General features: G+C 41.4%; 1 protein-coding gene across 1 annotated transcript in view; it reads left to right on the top strand.

Moving 5' to 3' along the window:
* The first annotated feature begins 2,141 nt into the window (after positions 1-2,141).
* The window catches only part of CPLX2 (complexin 2), a 597,501-nt gene continuing 580,553 nt past the window's right edge, over positions 2,142-19,089 (top strand). Inside the window, exon 1 of the mRNA XM_069244589.1 lies at positions 2,142-2,382. The gene's annotated coding sequence lies outside the window, so the exon portion shown is untranslated. The remainder of the gene's footprint in view (positions 2,383-19,089) is intronic.

Below are 19,089 nucleotides of genomic sequence, written 5' to 3'. Positions count from 1 at the left end.
CCTAATGTGTGACATCACCTATTCTTTCCTTTAAATATTGTGATTTACAATGTAAAGTCCATCCCTAACTTCCCAGAAACTTCTCAAGTCTCAACATTTTCTGGGCCAACAACTGAGAATTATTTTCTGAAGTTTATTCAAAATCCCATCCTTGTCGCCAGTATATTATTGAGACTAGCTCCAAGAAGGGCACAATTCTTCAGTGGTGCATTTGTGGAGTCAGGAATATAGGAAGAACAAGTACATGAGGATGAGGTTTATTCCTTAGTACATCACCAACAACCATCGCTCAACTGACAAACCTCTTGTGGGAAACATGAGCATTCTTAGGATAGAGCCAGGCCTTGGGGGGCAGGGAAGATACCAAAAGGGGACCATAGACCATGAGGAAGGGAAAGGAATTAATAAACAATATATGCAATTTTTTAAAAACAAATCATTACTACTCAAGATTAAAACAGTAAGCATCCACCTAGTGTTTTTAAGAGTCTTTTCCTTCTAATAAAGAAACTAAGTGGGATAAAGAATAAAGTGGAAAATCATGTCAAAGGAGCTCCAAAATTCCTGGACATTTGAAGAAGTTTGTTTTTAACACGATGGTCTTTGACCTCCTTTGATAACGTATTGCATTTGCTCTTTACAAAGGATGGAGATGTGTTGTAATGTGCTGCTGTTTGTCATTCGCATTTTCCCTTTGTTTCTATAATTCTATTATTCAGACCGTTGTCCTTTATGTGCTGTGCCGTTGAGAGGCGGACCTGAAAGGTGGGTGTTTCCTATGTTGTAGTGGGGCTCAAATAGAAATGTTTCTAGAGACGTATGTGTTGTGTGTGTGAGTGTGAACCTGTTTTCCAATTACTTTCAGTAGGTCTGTTGGGAAGATGTGTGCATTGTGGAATACTTGATGGGCGTTTCTTCAAAGAAGTGTGCACAATGTGAGAGGTAATCTGCCGGTGAGTAACATTGGTGTGGTGTTTGCTCTAGTCCTGGCTGGATGGATTTTCTTTAACTTTTCTGGAAAATACCCAATTGTCACTTCGACCTGGAGTACTGTGATTTACTGAGTGACAGCAGAACCTAGCAACATCCTCCAATGACTATCAATCATCTCTCCCAAAAAAACAGGCCCCTTCCTTGCCCGAAGGGAAAGCATTTGACTCTGTGAATGTGCAACAGACATGACTGTCCCAGTGCCACCAGCAAAAAGGTACAGGGATCCGCTGGAAGCTTATTCAGCTGGCACAAAAGGAGATTCTTCAGCATTTTAAAAGAAAGCAATAGGGGCTCTCTGACTGTCATTTAAAATGACGGACAGTTGTCTTTTCTCCTCTGACACACATCTCTCATAGAAAGAACTCAGTCTTCCTAAGATCTAAAACCCACGATAAGTAAACCTACTCTTCTCACATCCTCCAGATACACAGGTGCCGGAGACTGCTCCTTCATGCACCCAGACTCTAGTAAGGCTCCATGCACGGGTCGAAAGCCTATCACCCTCACCCTATCCTTATCCTATCCTAGCCTCAATCTCATCATGTACTTACCCTAAAGAACGGCCTTAAAGTGCCATCTAAAATCCCCTTCTGCATCCGAGAGGCCCATTTATCGTTCAAAGTAAATTTTGTTTATAATATGAGTATTGTAAATATCTAGTTTGATACAGCATTTCCCATTTGGAAATACGCATCATTGATCTGTTCAAATTAAATACATTTGTCAGTCTGTCAATTCTTTTATTTTATTGTGATGTTTATAAATAATAATGATTTTTGTCCGAGTTTATTTTTTTAGAGATGCTTATTTCTATGTCCTCTGGAGGTTGCATATGCTCCAGCTCGTCCAGAATTCTGAGATGCCCACTGTATCCATATTATAGATGTTTTCCACTGCCCCAGCTACGGATGAGGGGGGTATTATCCGTGCTTGCACGAGGCCCCATCGCACCCCGCCTATGCTACTGGCAGGGGTGGGTTCTCACCTGTTAGAGGCGCTTAGCTGAGTGTCAGTCAGGCTGGCAGCTCTTGTAGAAAGAAAGGCAAAGCGAGAGAAGACTATCTTGTCGGGGAACATGATGATACAAATGCAGCCAATGTCTAGGACGCACTGGCTTCCCTACCAGGCGCGAGGAAGCTATTTTTAGCAGTCCTGTCTTGCGAGGCAGAAGGGGGAGAGCCCTGGCGTGGGAGACATGACTAGTGCGTGTCTATGAGAGAAAGGGGAGTGCAAAAGAGAGGGAGATGAAGTGCATGCGTGCATGTCCCCGAGGGTGCGTGCGTGTGGCGGGGAAGGCGGGATAGAGACGGATTGCACGAGGAGCATCGGAGAAGGTACCCAGCCTGGCATCAGAGAAGCCTCCATTGCAGCCTGCAATATGCTAGCCAGGTTGGTACACCATTTCTTGCACGCCTTTCGCTGGATCGCTTTGCAGTCTCTCCGCTGCAAGCATAGGCTAGGCCTTGCTGTGCGGTGTGTGGCATTATTAGAAGGACTGAGATGAGAGGGATGAGGGAGATGCTGTGAGAAATTGCGCTGGCAAGACCTCTCAAACCGCAGCATCTGCTGCCATAGATCTGTTTCTTTTCAGCACCATGTTTATGATCACCTTCCGTGTTACCCAAAGCCAACTAGGAGTGGGAGTGTGTCAGTAAAATTGGCTGTCTGCCACTTAATCAATGTTCTGTTTGCTGTTCATTTTTGTGGGCATGTTTCTTTGTGGGCGTGTGGCGGCCGGGTCTGTTTGGCTGTGTTCCTGGAGAGCAGTGTGTGGATGTCTGTGTGTGTGTGTTTGCTAAGGAGCACTATGTTTTTTATGTGAGTGTCTTTGTTAGTGTATGAGTCTGTATGCATGTGTGTGTGTGTATTCTGTGGGTATGTGCATATATGTTGATTTTACTACTACATTTGCAGTAAGATTTGTGGAGCTATACTCGATACATTATTGATATTCAAACGGCCAGTGTTTCCTGGAAGAGGCGGGACCTTTCCTCATACCATTCTCCTCATTACATTTCATTTCCGGGTATTCCTCTGCATGTCTTGACAGGAAGTTGGCCTTCAGTTCAATGTCGGAATTGTTGTTCTGTCTTATGTTTACTTCAGTAATCAATGCAGTGGAATATTTATCAGTCCACCTTAACCAAAAGGACGTTGTATTCCTCTGATATTATTAGTAATTTCGAAAGGCACACTACAGTGGTTGTTGCAATTATAGATGTCCCAAAAAGACAATCACTTTTTGAGGCACTCCTAGAACGCTGGGGAAATAGGATGTCCCTCAAGTGATCGCAATAATGAGAACATCGAAAGACCCAGTATGTCATTATTTTAATGCCATCTTACCACGTTCTGGTTCAGGGAGGACCTGGCCTGGCAGTTCGGGCTCTTCTGTTCCCTTTGGAGCAGCGAAGACTGCATATGGCAGGGTCCAAACTAAGATGGCATGGTATGCAAAATAACGACGGACTGCGATGTTGGCCTCAGTAATGACCAGTAGCTAAGATGAATTCACACATTCCATCTGTCACTTTTTGTATACTTTAGAGAGAGCCCTAAGTGGGATGTATATGCCCAGACATGGATATCGTACACACTGTGTCACAGGAACAAAGCTGTACCCGGCTGATGAGCCCTAATCAGGATGAAACTAGCCACAGGTTGCTTGTGTTCCAGTCCAAGGAGGGCCAGGCCTGGCAGTCTGGGCAGGATAGCTCCCATTGGAGTAGGGTCAAGACTGATTCACATATAGCTGGGTCCAATAAGAGACTGGGATTCAGCCCAGGGTAATTACTAGTGGCCGAGATTAATTTAAGCATTCCATTCATCACTTTTTGTATACTTCAGTGTCTTGCTACATATGGCACCTTCACCAGGGTTTTTATTTCTTGTCATCTTTACTTTGTGTGCTTGGACATAGGAGGCCATGTTTTGAAAATCTGCAAACCCAGAAAGTCTTTTTTGTCTTAATTGGTAGGACACGCTAATTATGAGACATGATATGCAACCCCTTGTCCGTATTCTGTGTTGCATTTCTTTTCATAGTCTGCCTAGGTGAATAGAGAGAAGTCGACACAATGTTGTTGCAAGAGCTCATTTATATATTTTTTAACAGTTTTGTATAGCGCTCCTACTGCATCACAAACAGTATTAGGGCACTTTACTAATAACTCAGTTGGAAACAATCACTGTAATTAGAATAAACATTTGATGTCAAGGCAAATTGGATATCTTATTTGTCAAAGACAAAGACAGATAATCAAAAAAGGGACAGAAAGGGTGAATTTTAGTTTTTTTCCTTAAGGAGATTAGAGCAGTTTTGGTTCTGACATAAGAGAGTTCCACATGGCAGTTGCAACTCATGTAAAATGGTGTTTCTGGGTTAGAGGTTTTTAAATTCTGATGCTTCTAACTCCAAGAAATTTCAACTTCTAAGTTCCCTTTGACCTCCTGAAATGTAAGTGATTTGGTCAAATATGCAGGCTTATTCTGCTGAATGGCTGTGTAAATGAAGCAAAAGAAGTTGAATTTGAGTCCGGCCTTTAATGGTAGCCAGTATACATCATGGAGGATAGGTGTAATGTGATCCACCTGTTTTGAGGTGGTGATAAGTCTAACCACACAAAATGATACATTATCAATCGGGGGAAATTGTGGCTTGAGGAACATGAGCTAAAATGGCATGAGCTGAGCCTAAAAACAGGAGACAACACACTCTCCTACTGTTGTGTTTATGTAATTTTAAGGAAATTAAAGGTTTAACAATTTTGAAAAATAGAGATAAAAATTAGCATGTTTACACATACGGTTGATGAAGCGAACGAGAGCTCCATGTAGGGATAGTATTGGTGCAAGTGGGCCATTTCCACAAGTTGGCTCTTGCCTATTTATCACATGGGATTTGTAGTGAATCAGTACTTCATCTCCTAGCCACCTAAAGGCATTGCTGGTTGAGAAAGTGTCATACGTTACTATCACCCTTTAGTGTTATGTGTTTCCTCTAAATCAGTGGTGTACGTTTGACTCTAGTTTCACTAGTGCCATTGAATTGTGCCATTGGGCAGTCAACAGGATGTTCATGAGACACAGACAAGGCTGATTTCTACGCTCAAGCAGAAAGACATAGTTGCTGCAACTTTGGCTTGTCACATCTTATGTGCTTGGACTGGGCCCCAAAGAGAGCTGATTTCTTTCTAAGTGTTGTACCGCAACAGCTTCCCTGAAAAGTGTGATATTGCTGTCTTTTCAAAACTTGTGATACATTGCTTAGAGTTTTACACTTTTTTTAACATTAGTTTAAAAGCTGGATTCTAAGACCATGAGTGATTCACCTCCATGTTTCCTCCATCTTGAGTTTCCAAGGCATGTTTCTGAGGTATATAAATATGGTTATGGGTTCAGTGGATCAGCAAACGCTAATGGAGACTAGGGAAATCCCTGCCTGGCATCTCTCTGTGGAGGAAACAGCGGAGACAGATTGCCATTCTCACCAGACACTGCTTTGAAAATTGGATAGAGAAATTTAGCTAGATAGATGAAGCATGGACCCAGTTTTGGTAATCTTAACAGCTTCAGTAAGTAGATCCACTATCACTCTTGGGTCCTCGGATAACCCCAGTGGCATATTGTAAAGATGCTTCAAGTAGCAATTTGTGGATTTGGCTGATTGTCGTACATCTGGTAATTTTTGTGCAGTGTTATCCTCTTAGCAGCTGTTATGAGAGGTAATTTGATGGCAATTTTTTTCAAACACAATTCTCATAATGTCTGCATGCTATGCTATCATCAGGAAGCTTCATTAAGGATGTATTTCATTATGGCTTCCCACATGTAAGAAATTAAGTTCCCAGCCCTAATGGCCACATGAACACACAGTTTTGTCGCCAAAATGAGCATTATGTATGTGTATTAGTCTATTTCTATTCAATATGAGGCCTGAGACACACAATGAATTAAAAGCATGACTCTTGGTGGTTCATCTTACTTAGGCAGCTAGTAGTCTCATCTTTTATATACAGCATCAATCGATTCAGCTACTTCTGTCTTTCATCTCTACAATGGCAAAAAATGGTGTCTATATATATTATTAAAAGACAATTGAGGTGTCACATATCGGTCAACGTTTTTCTACAGCTTGCAGACACAGGGACCAAGAAGCCCTCTCAAAGAGAGACTACTGAGAAAAGTGAGATAAGGGACCAAAAAAGTGTCTTGCCTCCAATAAGTGGAAGTATATGCCACCAAACTAAAGAAAGAAGATACTTATTTGTGGACTCAGGAACAATTATTTCTGAGGGAATCAGCAAATGAATCTACCATGGATGACTTTCCACAAGATAACTGGAAGTGATGAGTCTTCATTTCTAAAACAAAATCAGACTATCATTAAAAATGTATTATATGCGTAAGGGCAGTAAACCATGCACAAAGTTTGCAAGAAGGCCTGCTAAAGGGAGCCCATATAGTATATTGGGGACTTTGTTTGGGAGTGTGCACCACATAAGGAGGTGTGTGCAGTGCTTAATTTGAGCCGGTGGTTGGAGGTGGGCCCACCGGCCCATGTTTTTGGGGATCAGCACTTATTTTCCTTCATCATACTTTGACCCATAATAAGAGAGATTAAAGCAAAAAAGGAGGAAAGAAGGCAGAAGAGGCCAAAGGAAAAACAATGACAAACAAAGAAGTAGGGAATACATGTAAAATGGTTAGATAAAGAGGCAAGGAGTGTTTTGTTGTGGATGAAAGAGGCATGAGGTGGCATCAAGACTGCAAAGCCTTGGTATTTAGCACCCTTGAAAATCATAAGCATTGTCATTGGCTTTTGACAACATTTTTGCACCCCCAAAACTTATGGGCATATTTAAAAAAAATTGGCACAGGGCAGCGCCACAAGGCTTCTTGCTGTGCTGCCCTGCATCAAAAGAAAAGGGTAGGGATGCACTGTGTCTATAAGATACAGTGCAGTCCTGTCCTCTTCCAATGTTCTGGCGCACAATTGGCTGCCATGCACCATTGCAGGCATCCTTGCACCATGGTGCAAAGGTGTCTGCTTTGTAGGAGTGACTGTTTTTGTGCAGGAAGGGACATCATCCTGTACAAAAACAATCAATGGAGGTTTTTCCCTCTTTTTATGTGTGCTGCGGAATGCAGCACACATAGAAAGAGACAAAAAATTAGGAGAGATAAAGATATTTCTCCTTGCTATGCCTCCCCTAGGGAGGCGTAGGCTTTTGACGCATTCCCAGGTTTTCAAATCCTTGTAAATCTGGGAATGCAGCACAATCCATAGATGTTGCATGGGAAAATCCACTGCAATGCCCATGAAACACCTTTTTGATGCAGAGTAAGGCAACGCAGCGACTTGCGCTGTGTTGTCTTACTCCATATCTACAAGGCAATGTAAGCGGATCTGGCTGATTCCGTTCGTCCGGTGCTTGGCCTTGTAGATATGGACGTGCAGTGTGCCCCACCAGGGCGTAAAAAAAAGTGATACATCGGTGGCACAAGCCACTTGTAAATATGCCCCTTATTCTTTTACAAATTAAGCAATGGGTGTGTGCTGTAGTAACATACAGATGGATTGACGGTGCTGGAGGGTTATAGTACTATCGCACCCAGGAAATCTTGAACCACATGGTATTACCACCTCATTTCACGGGGCTTTTGAATAAGGCACTTAACTTTTTTTATCAAATCCAATTGGAGTTTTAGTGAGGTTTGTACCTCCTTGGCCTGCAGCTTGTGCTAGAGAAAGATGACGGATATGTTCCTCAGCTCCATTTTATTTCCGCTCTCCAGTTCAGCAAATGATTCAGTTCATCTTCTGGAGTTATAAATATTTACTAGGGCTGAATGTGCCACCATGTTTAACAGATTCAACCTGGTATTATGTACTCAGAAACCCAACCACATCCTTGCGTTGGAGTAAAAAGGATTCTGGAAACTCCATCGGGGAATTGACACTACACTCGTCTTCAATTTCCCTGGAAATGCTCAGTTTTTTTTCTGAAAAGAAGTGTTTTTTCCTGATGAAAAAATGCAAACGAAAAAAACAAACAAAACATCATGAGCGAAGACCTGTTATTTATGCATACACAGACGCAAATACCAGCTGTGTTTGCATTGGGAGCCGCCTGCCTCCTCCTCGGCTTGAGCAGGATTTTGTTCGGCGCTTTTGTGATTCTCTCATCAATTGTTAATAGCCGCAGAGCGGTGTTGGGAAATTAAGACAGAATACCGAGTATGCAAAGAGCAAGCGAACCTAATCCAAACTGTAAACACTGTAACAATGTCTCACTGAAGAAAAAACATTTGGCGAGCCTTCCCTTATATCAGAAAACCAGCCCACGGTACACCGCCGGAATACCGACATCTAAATATCATATAGTAAAAATATTGTGGACGATATATGGACAACCGAAATATTTTGAAGGTATGTGTAAGTGTAGATTTACTACTCCCAACACTCTTTATGTACCTTGACGATTTATATCTCTTCACTTTACATATACGTACCTAAATTTATGCTTACTTATGTGCTCTACATTAACGATATTCTGCTTCTCCATATTTAGGCCACAATATTAAGGCACCACGATGTTTTTGCACTTAGTATTTTGGCATACAGTCCACCAGGTTACTCAAGCACCAGTTGTAGCCAGGTCACTCAAACACCACTATGAAATTTGGTAAAGGGAAGGGATTGAACAAGACAGGGTTCAACCACCACCTCCACATCCAAATGTCAATGCACAGCCCATTTCCTCATGTAATCACTTGTTCCAAACCCTTAACAAAGTCCTCAAACTTGCCACCATTAGGGCTTCCAACTTCCACAGTCGACCCACACCTTTCCTCCCAGCACTGGGTGGGCTGCCTCTCCATGGGCAGCAGCCCCATCTTCAAATTCAGACACTCGACTTCAAGTCTATCCAACGTCTTATTCCGATACAAACTTCTCTTAAATATTTACCTTGTAGACTCCTCACCATACTCCATGTCCCCACATTTTCACTCTGTTCCAAACCTCAAATGACTCTTCTAGGAATTGATAATTCAACGTCATTGCCAATTCACAGGAATGTCTACCTAAGCAGTCATAACAGTCAAATGAGACCACCAAAAACACAAATCACCAAAATCTAAAACAAAGTTTGAGATTTGACCAAAAGTCAGGACTTGTAGTGAGCGTCAGTTTCAGTGCCCTAGCACAGGGCTAAAGTTAGTTTCAGAGCTAGCATTAGGCTTAGAGTAAGAGCTAGGGTTAGGCACAAGGCTAGCCTTTAGTTTAGGTCCAGAGTTTATGGTTGGCTTTAGTTTAGCACATTGGTCTATGGTCAGTTTTAGATTGTGCAATGCTTAGGGTCTGCATCAAGTTTAGGCTCAGACTTCAGGTTAACAGGCTAAGGTTTGAAATTAAATGAGAAATTTAGGATAAGGTTTAGTGTTGGTTAGATCATTAGATTTATTTTTTCTGCCATGTTTCTGAATTTTAGAATCGCATATTCAATATATCATAGTCATAACCACATGGTCGTTGTTTCACCAAAATGCCAGGGGTAGCAGAAGCAACATCACAAGGAACATCACACGCCATTAGACCTTTACTTTCAATCATACACTTACACACACACACACATTCACACAAACGCACATGGCTTCTCGCATAAACACACTCTCACTAGCCAAATGGGCACAACATACATTTAAAAGTATTTTTGTCTTGCCTCTGTTGCCTTACATGGTCATATTCCAGCTAATTGTACTCAATTTTTTATTACACTAATAGTGAATAAATAGTGAATGATAATGTATTATTCACTACAATGTTATAACAAATTGACAGAAAACAAAAAAGTGGGACCCCAACCAACTTACATGAGGACAAGTTGCTGCTGTGTTCCTGGCACTGTTTGTTTCCATCTCAGGGGCCAGGGGTCACAAAGGCAGTGCTAGGGGTTGCAACGGGCACGAACCCCTGTGGATCCCTAAATTACATCCATGCCTGACCATTGCAATAATTGTCATTTAGGTATTATGGCCTTTTATTGGCATCTCAGCTCTACTCCCTCTCCTATCAATCTTCACCCTCACCAACAACTAAAAGCTGCTGTGAAGAGCTACGTTTTTCAGGTAGGAGCTGTCACCATAGTCACCACTTGGCGCTCATTTTCCTGTCACAAGTCATGAAATTTAAAACAGTCGCTGTGCTATTCCTGAACTTCTTGGGCCCGATGCAAAAAGTTTTTAGTTAGTCAAAAATAGATTTATGCCTGAGAATAGTCAAAAGAAACGTATACACAAACAAATAAAGCACATGATTCACAAAGCTTCAAAGTTTTCCTATACGTAAGCTTTGCTAATCTAATCATAGTGTAACGTTTACACGTGTACAAGTACAAGTGTAAAAGGTGGATTTCTTAAGGATTGAATGAATGAACCTTTATTGTACAGCTAATAAAAACCATTACAAAAAAGTGCCCCATATTATCAAAAAAATAAAAAAATAAAATCACAATCTTACCATATAAAATGCATAAATATTACAAACATGTAAAAAGTTTCAGTTTAAAAGGCAGGTTTTTACCCATGACCTCAATCTTTATTGATACCTTTACAACGATTAATTCATATTTCAGAGTGTAATATTGTCCCCCTCTTGGCCACATAATTCAGTTTGCTCATTTCCTAGCACTTTCTTCTCTGCCCTCTTTTAAAATGTTCACCATACTGGAGTTCAAGAGTGGGTCGCCTAGCTTAAGGCATGCTATGACTGCTTGCCTGCATGTCCTTATACCACGTTGATTAAAAAGCGGTTTTAGCAAACTTCTTCTTCTTGCGCTAAAGCTGGGCACAGACATAAGAGGTGTATCAAATTCCTCTTCCCATTATTGCAGAACCTACAACTCTTGTTTGAGCTCCCCCTCCCCCTGGCATAGTCTTCGTTATCACCTAGCAATTTTCCTAATCGGGTATACAAAAATTCTGTTTTGAAGACGGGAGACCAGCCTACTTCAAAATAGAGCTGATGTTGAAGAAACCTATAATCATTTAACACTCCCCACGCATGTGATCTTATCGATAATGTTTCTTTATCTTTCAATAAAGATAGCATCTTCATTTTGCTCTTTACTACTCTTTTAAAGCATGTTACAGATAGGTTACTGTCCCTCCTTTCATGCAACCCTAATGCCTTTATTGCAGCATCCAAGTAGAGCACTGCGGGATGCTCACTATTTCTTTGAAGTTCCTGCCACACAACCTGGCACACATCATTACTCTTATTTGTTTTTATTCTGTACCAGGTTTTCGTGTAGACCCCTTTTCTAGCTATTGTCTGATTTATTTGCCAGAACTCCGAGGGCATTTGTGCTGGTAATGCTTTTGGTGGTAAGCCAAATATCTGTCTCTATGTTCTTATTATACTTGTGTTTAGGCATACTTCGTCACGTCCACGCAGTGCAGCACTGCCATAGGTTAAGCTGGGTGCCAATTTGGCTGATATCACCCTTAATAATGGTAGAATGCTGGGGTCATTCAAGGTTCTTTTTAGAGTTTAGAGAGCTGTGCGCAGTGTTAAACTTTTCCTTTTTTACGTCCTCTCTTTGTTGGGTAAATAATCCCCGTTCATTAAACCTTACTCCCAGGTAGCAATAGGATTGGACTAACTCCACCTGTCCTCCATTCATGAACCATCTATTCTTTTTATTTTTCCTCCGGCTGCATTCCATTACCTTGGTCTTTTCTAAATTTACTGTAAGACCATTTTCCTTTGAGTAATTTGATAACTTTTTCACCAGTCTTTGTAGTCCGATCTGCATTTGGCTTATAAGGACAACATCGTCTGCATATAGCAGATATAGACATTGGGCCTAGTCTCAGTGCTTGTGAACTTACAACTTTTAATTCATGCGAAGGGTCTGCTAGGAACAAATTAAAAAGATAGGGTACCAGGACACAGCCTTTTTTTAAACCTTGGAAGGTATCTATTTTTCTTGACAAGACAGACCCATCCCCTATCCGTATCCTCACCCAAGTATCGGTATACAGGAGCTGAATCGCCTTGAGAAGACCGGAAGGAATACCCAATGCTACAAGTTTCCTCCACAGTAAATTACGATTCACAGAGTCGAATGCTGATTTAAAATCCACAAAGCAAAGGTACATTGGTAACTTCTTAAGGGTTTGTGTGTCCATTAACAATGATAATTCTAATACGTTAGTTTCTGTTCCTACTTCTTGTGTGAATCCGGTTTGGTTTAGTGGGACAATCTTTCTGTCTATTGCCCATTCTCGCAGTTCATTCAGTAATAGGCGAGCAAAATACTTTGCTTCTATAGCTTGGAGCGTTATCAACCGATAGTTTTCAGGTGCATCCCTATTACCTTTTTTATATTTGGGGTTTATTATAGAGCCCTGCCATTAATCTGGCACCATCTGCTGTTGCAATACACAGTTATAAATTGTAGCCAGTAATGGAATCCATAAGTCAATATTTGAAGTGTACAGGACTTGAGGAAGTCTGTTTGGTCCTGGGGCCCCATCCTTCTTGGAATGTAATACTATTTTCCTTATTCGATTCTCCGGGAAGCTATCCATAACGCAGTCATTGATTTCTAAGCCCCCCTTCCTGATCTTCTCACTTATAGGTTTATCTTCTTGGTACTCTATTGATGATAATTTAAATATTTTGTTTAAAAACTGTAGCCATGTCAGTTCTGCTATGTTGGAATTGTCTACTAGACTTTGTGGGCGATTTATTCCATTTACAACTTTCCAGAACTGCCTTGTGTTTTTTTGTTTCACTAGATATAGCATTTTGGCCCAGAAATCATCATTTACTTCCCTCTATTCTTCCCAGACCAGTTTTTGCAAACTCTTATTTACTTTATCAAAGGTATGTCGTAGATCACTATTTTGTGGGTCTTTCTTAACTTTCCTTTTCAGCGTGTTTCATTTTTTTTTAAGCTTCTGAGCCAAAATTGATAGTTTTATTCTATCCCTGTTTCCCTCCACTAGTCTTTCTCGAGGGCCTCTTCGCAGCTCCTTTTTCTATTATTTTATTAAGAAAGTTTCCCCACTGTACGACTTTATTTCCACGACCACTTCCTACAATTTCTTTTACTAATCTTTCAGCGAACTCCTTTGTTTGGACATTCAATTTACCAGACCAAATTAGCCTTCAATAGTTTATTGTAGTTTCTTCCTCAACCCACATGGTTACTTGTTGGTGATCCTGTACTTGTGCTGATAGCACAATTCTTTGTTGTCCATGATCGCTACTTGAAGTTTTATCTGTTCTAAAAGATGTTATCCTATTCCAACTCGTTAGCGTTACCATTGTGTAATCTATTATAGAGCATGTCATAGCCAAGTAATAAATACACTCCAGTGGGCTCTCTGATTGAAATATCCCATTTAGGGTTCTCATGCCTAGAGACTCCAAGTCCTTTATTAAGGAGATTGCCCTTTTATCATATGCTCTTCTCAGGGGGGCCCTATTGCTTCGTGGGGGAACTGACCATGCGTAATCTTGCTGGATTACGTGTTCTTCTCGCTCATGGTTATGTATCAAATCCATATTTAAATCTCCCGTTATTATGTCTGGAAGATTTGGTTCCTGTAACAAGCCCATTATCGCATCACATAGCTCAAGTACTATTGAAGAATTTATTTTTTCATTTGGAGGAATATACACATTTATTATATACAATGGAGTGTTTGTATTTTCTATCCAACTATTCAGTTTTAGTACCAGAATGTTATTACTTTCTATGGGCACCTGGACTGCTTCATTTTTCAATGTTATTTCGATGAAAATTGCTAAACCTCCTTTTGGTCGGCCCTGATTTTTTGTTTTAACTGCCGGTCTATAATGTCCTTTATACCCGATTATATCAAAAGTTTCAATCACCCATGTTTCCTGGAGGCATATTATTTGACTTCCTTTTAGCAACAAGGCTACATCCTTTTTCTACGATTTAGTTTGTGCTCCATTGATATTCCATGAGCTAATGGATAGAACATCGTACCGTCTATTTACAGCACCATCCCCATTAGGTCATGTCCTATGTTCCTCTGTAGTGCGTCAGTTAGCCAACCCACATTTACTTGTATAGCCCGACCCTTTTCCTCTGGGCTTTGATGTTGATGAAGCTCTTCTGGCTTCTCTATCCTTCCTCTGGCGGCTCTAAGAACTGAGTGAAATTCACCCCCACATTTATTGGTTTTACTAGCACAAACGGTTCTGGATACATATCCTGTGGGGGTAAAGATAATTGTATTCCCCAAGCTTCCTGAATAGTTTTTTCTCTCATTACTGATTGTGCCAGTAAGTCATTTTTAAAAGAAGCCATGGTGGCTTTCTGCACCCTCCCCTCGGTTGGGCCAGAAACTGAATTGAAACTATATCATTCGATGTTAATTTTGACAGTGATGGGATTGCATGCAATATATTTCAGATATTATTCCCATTCAAAATATCATGTGAGCCTTATAGACGTATATAACAATGTAAAAATTATCTTGTTTGATGCATTCGTGCTTTTGATGACAAAGTTCCTGTCGTCCCTTTCTGTTGATTCTCTCACTTGTCCGCTTCTCCCAATTTCCTTTTTTCTTAATCCTATTTCCTTCGTCATCATAGTCCAGTCCTCAGTGCGTCATGTCTTTTCCAATTACTCTCTGTACTTGTGATGCATAATCACTTGTATCCGAGAGTTGCAGTTTATTTCCCTTGTTGTTCACCTCCGTGTTTATTTGCTGATGTTGATAATTTATCCCTTGATTTCCTATGGCCCCCACACTCTTAGGAGCTTCTACTTACTGCAGCCCTTGATCCTGCTGACTCTGTTTAGAGACTATGGGGGTCATTACGACCCCGGCTGTCGGTGTAATAGTGGCGGTAGGGTAGTACCGCTAATAGGCTGGCGGTACATACCCCCATATTATGACATTGGCGGTTTGGCAAAAGCCAAACCGCCAATGTAACACACCAACCGCCACAGCGATAACAACCGCCAGGCTGGAGACTTCAGTCTCCAGTCCGGCGGCCATCACTAGGCCGCCCATGGCAATATGACCCCGCCCACTGCCATGGTTTCCATGGCTTCTGTACCGCCATGAAAACCATGGCAGTAGGCACTATCAGTGCCAGGCAATTCCTTCCATGGCACTGATAGGGGTCTCCCCGCCCCCTCCCACTCTCCAGAGTGCTCCCCCACCCGCCCCCTCCCACTGCCGACCCCCCGGACATACACACACACATACACGAGCATGCAAACAAACTCATACCCACACACATACCCACATTCACCCATGCATGCATACATTCAAACACACACACAGCAACACTCACTAACATACATTCTAGCACACACGCAATCACATGACACAACATACACGTACACTCACACCCATTCATGCACACACGCATTACACACACCTAACACTCGCATGCACGCATACAAACACAGTCACACACCCCCACACACACACAACACCCCCCACCCCCCTCCCCTGTTGGAGAACCTGACTTACCTGCTTGCAGCAGCAGCATCCGCAAGCAGAACATCGCCAGACCGTATCATGGGTCATGATGCGGTCGGTGGCGTTCTACTGGTGTGGTGCTGCTGCTGGCAGCAGCGCCACCTTACCGCCATCCGCCACCAATGACCGTAGCAGGAATTCCACCAGTCCTCTGGCGGAATTCCGGCTACGGTCATATTTTGGTGGACGGTTGGTAGCCACTGCAACGATATGTTGGCGGCCGTCGCCGTGGAGGTAGGCGGCATTTACCGCCACTGTTATAATGAGGCCTATGTTATCTCCATCACTTGAGGGGATTGTGATATGAGACTGTTCTGTCTCCAATGTATTGTTTGCCAGACTAGTTCCCTTAGTTAATTTTACATCTTCGGTATTCCCTGCATTGTCCTCATTGTTCCCCTCCTGCTTCTGATAATCTAATCATATATGTAACGTTTACATGCCAAGTGTATATACAAGTGTAATAGGTGGATTTCTAAAGGGTTATAACCCAGTCAGAAGAAGAGGATCAGTGGAGAGGTCGCTGGCATGCAATGCAAATTTCCTTTACATCCAGATGGTCATAAGTAGTACAGAAAGTGTTGTGAAGTTCACCAGTCAATTTAATAAGATGTATCTAGGCACGGGTTGCATATCTGAAAAAGCCATTTCTTTCTGACAAAAATGTCAAGCAAGAAACTCTTCTGTGTTTTTAACCTTTACTTCTTCTTATGTAGGTTGTAACTCTCCATTCGATGTACATAGGGAACATGTAAATAGCCAAGGCCCTCCTGTACGTAGGGTTTCAGATTCACAAACTATCTGATTGAGTAAATCAGAGGGTTTGTGAACATTAAAACCTATTTTGAAATGTACTTAGTCCATTTAAAGATTCAGGAAAATGTTTTCTTAGTCATTAAATGGGTTTAGGAAACCATTACGAATCTGTGTTTGGAAGTGCATGTTAAAGATGTCCCTTTCAAACACTGATTCCTTATGGTATGTATTAATGTTTTGGGATGAATCCTGGTTGCAAAACATTAATATTTTACTACCACCTCAAAGGGGATCATAATTTATTAGCAAACTGGAAAAGATCCCTCAGGGACCTCTTCCTATTTGTGAATGTTCTCAAAACTATTTTTTAGGAACTGGCCGCCCATGGGATCACTGCATACTCCTACAAAAGTTTGGTAAAGTCTATTCTGTGGATCAGCTGTGGTGTTCAATAACTCCTGGTGAGGAAACTATATTGAATTATCACATGCCTTGAAGCAAGACCTCATTTGCAAATCTACCTTCCATCAACCAGTGTTCATCTGCTGTATCGCCCACAAGCTACATGGCCCAGCAATCTTTGCCTGGACTTGGAGATGCATGCATCACTCCATAATTGCCCCATAAATCTTTGTAATATATTTCAAGTATCTTATAGTTTGCATACAGTTTAGGAACCCGGTGCACTCACCAACTCCTTCAAGTGAGGATTTTGACATTTGAGTTCTCTCAACATGTTACTACCTGACTCCTGCCAGTCCTAAACTACTCTTTGCTGAGTGCCTGTGATGTCAAGGGAGTGCCTCAAATACAGGTTTTAAGGCCACGAGGTTACTGGTTCTTGTTAGCTTTAGGGTATTCTGAGAAGCCTTGACTTTTGGTACGTGCCGGGAATGCCAGAATGGGCCTCAAAGCAAAGAACATTCCTATGTTTCTTCATGAGGGCATGACGATTACCCTTGGTGTAATTCATAAATTACATCATTGCTGGCTTGTAATAAATGAGTGTGTTGAACATCACCAGCTCCAATGAGCTTGTGATTTAGGTTATTGTTTAAAGTACACATGGCAGGCCAAGGATATTTTCTTTCACTGGAGTATAATTCCTATAGGAGGACAAGGGAATGGTTAGCTTTAGCAGCATTAATTACATTAGTAAATCAGGTGACTAGTAACATGTTTACAAGCCCAATTATACCTTATGAAGCAATTGCCAGGCGTGGCTGGCCCTCAGCTTGACCTATCTTGTTAATCTGACATAATACAGTATTCATTTACTTATTTTCATCTTTTCGTCTGTGTAGATTGAATCCTAAATATTCAAATGAGTGCCTAATACTAAGATACCGTGTTCATGATCCCAGGGTTAAAAAAAGCAGAACCTCTCAGACTATAACAAATTATCTGCAACCCAGCATCGGTTCTATGCTGCCCACTTGTACCACTCAGCCCTTCATCACTGTATGAAGTGGTTACGCTAATGGGTCTGGGAGAGCAGCAAACACTAATGGACAATTGGGAAATCCTCGTCCAGTGTCCCTCTGTGGCGCAAACAGCAGAGAAAGATTCGGCTGATTCCAATGCATCTGGTATGTTTTTTGTGTAGTGTTATCCTGCTGGCAACTGTTTTGAGAGGCAATTAGTTGGCAAAATGTTTTCAAACACAACTGTCATGTTGTCTGCATGCTATGCAATCCTCAAACTTCGGTATGGATTCCCACATGGTAGAGATTAAGCACTGACATAGCATAATGTTTCTGACGCTAAGGTGGCACTAAAGTGGCTTTTTCCACTCACCATATTAACAAAGTAGTGCAATGCATGCATTGCGCCACTTTGTAAACTCTTGCACCACATCATGGTTGCACCAGGCATAATGTATGCAAGGGGGACATCTTGGTGCTAGGAGACCCTCAAAAATAGCAGAGTGAAATTTACCAGATTTCACTGCAACGTTCTTGCTGCCATTTTTAACGCATGCTCAGAGTAGGCATTAAAATGACTCTCCCATAGAAACCTCTCGACCTCCTTGCACTTTGCTACACTAACGTCAACATTTTTGATGCTTGTGTAGCAAAGCGTCACAATTGCATAAAAAATGTTGAGTCTATTGTGCTAACGACCGCCATGGTGTACAGTATCATAAATATGGTTGCAACCATGGTGTTGTTAGGTGCTGGTAAGAGTGCGCAGAAAAAAAGTGGCTCATCAGCTCCAATGCGCCACTTTTTCATAAATATGGGCCTAAATTCCCAGCCCTGACAACCACCTCAACACACAGTTTTAGGGCCAAAATGTGTATAATATATGTGTAGTAGTCTATTTCTATTCTGTATGAGACATGAGACACAAAATGACTTAAATGTGTGACTCTTTGTGGTTCATCTTACTTAAGCAGCTAATATTCTCATATTTTATATGCACACTCAGTTGATTCAGATACATCTGTCTTTCATCAGTACAATGGCAAATAATTATATCTCTACATATATGTTTAAAAGTCAGTAAAGGTGAAACATATCTCTCATTTTTTCTGCAGCCTGCAGCAATAGGGACCATGAAGCACCCTAAAAGTTTGACTACAGAGAAAAGTGAGACATGGAACCAAAAAAAGAGTCTCACCTCCATTAAGTGGAAATATATGCCATCAACACTAAAGAAATAAGAAATTACTTATCAGTAGACTTAGGAATCATTATGTTTGAGGGAAGTAGCAATTAATGCTACCATGGATGACTTTCACGAGAATAACTGAAAGTGATGAGCCTTCACTTCTAAAACAAAATCAGACTA

This window comes from Pleurodeles waltl, chromosome 7 (assembly GCF_031143425.1).
Source record: "Pleurodeles waltl isolate 20211129_DDA chromosome 7, aPleWal1.hap1.20221129, whole genome shotgun sequence".
NCBI classification, from domain to species: Eukaryota; Metazoa; Chordata; class Amphibia; order Caudata; family Salamandridae; genus Pleurodeles; species Pleurodeles waltl.
Note: the sequence above shows the minus strand (reverse complement) of the source record. Positions and strands in the feature narration are given on the sequence as shown.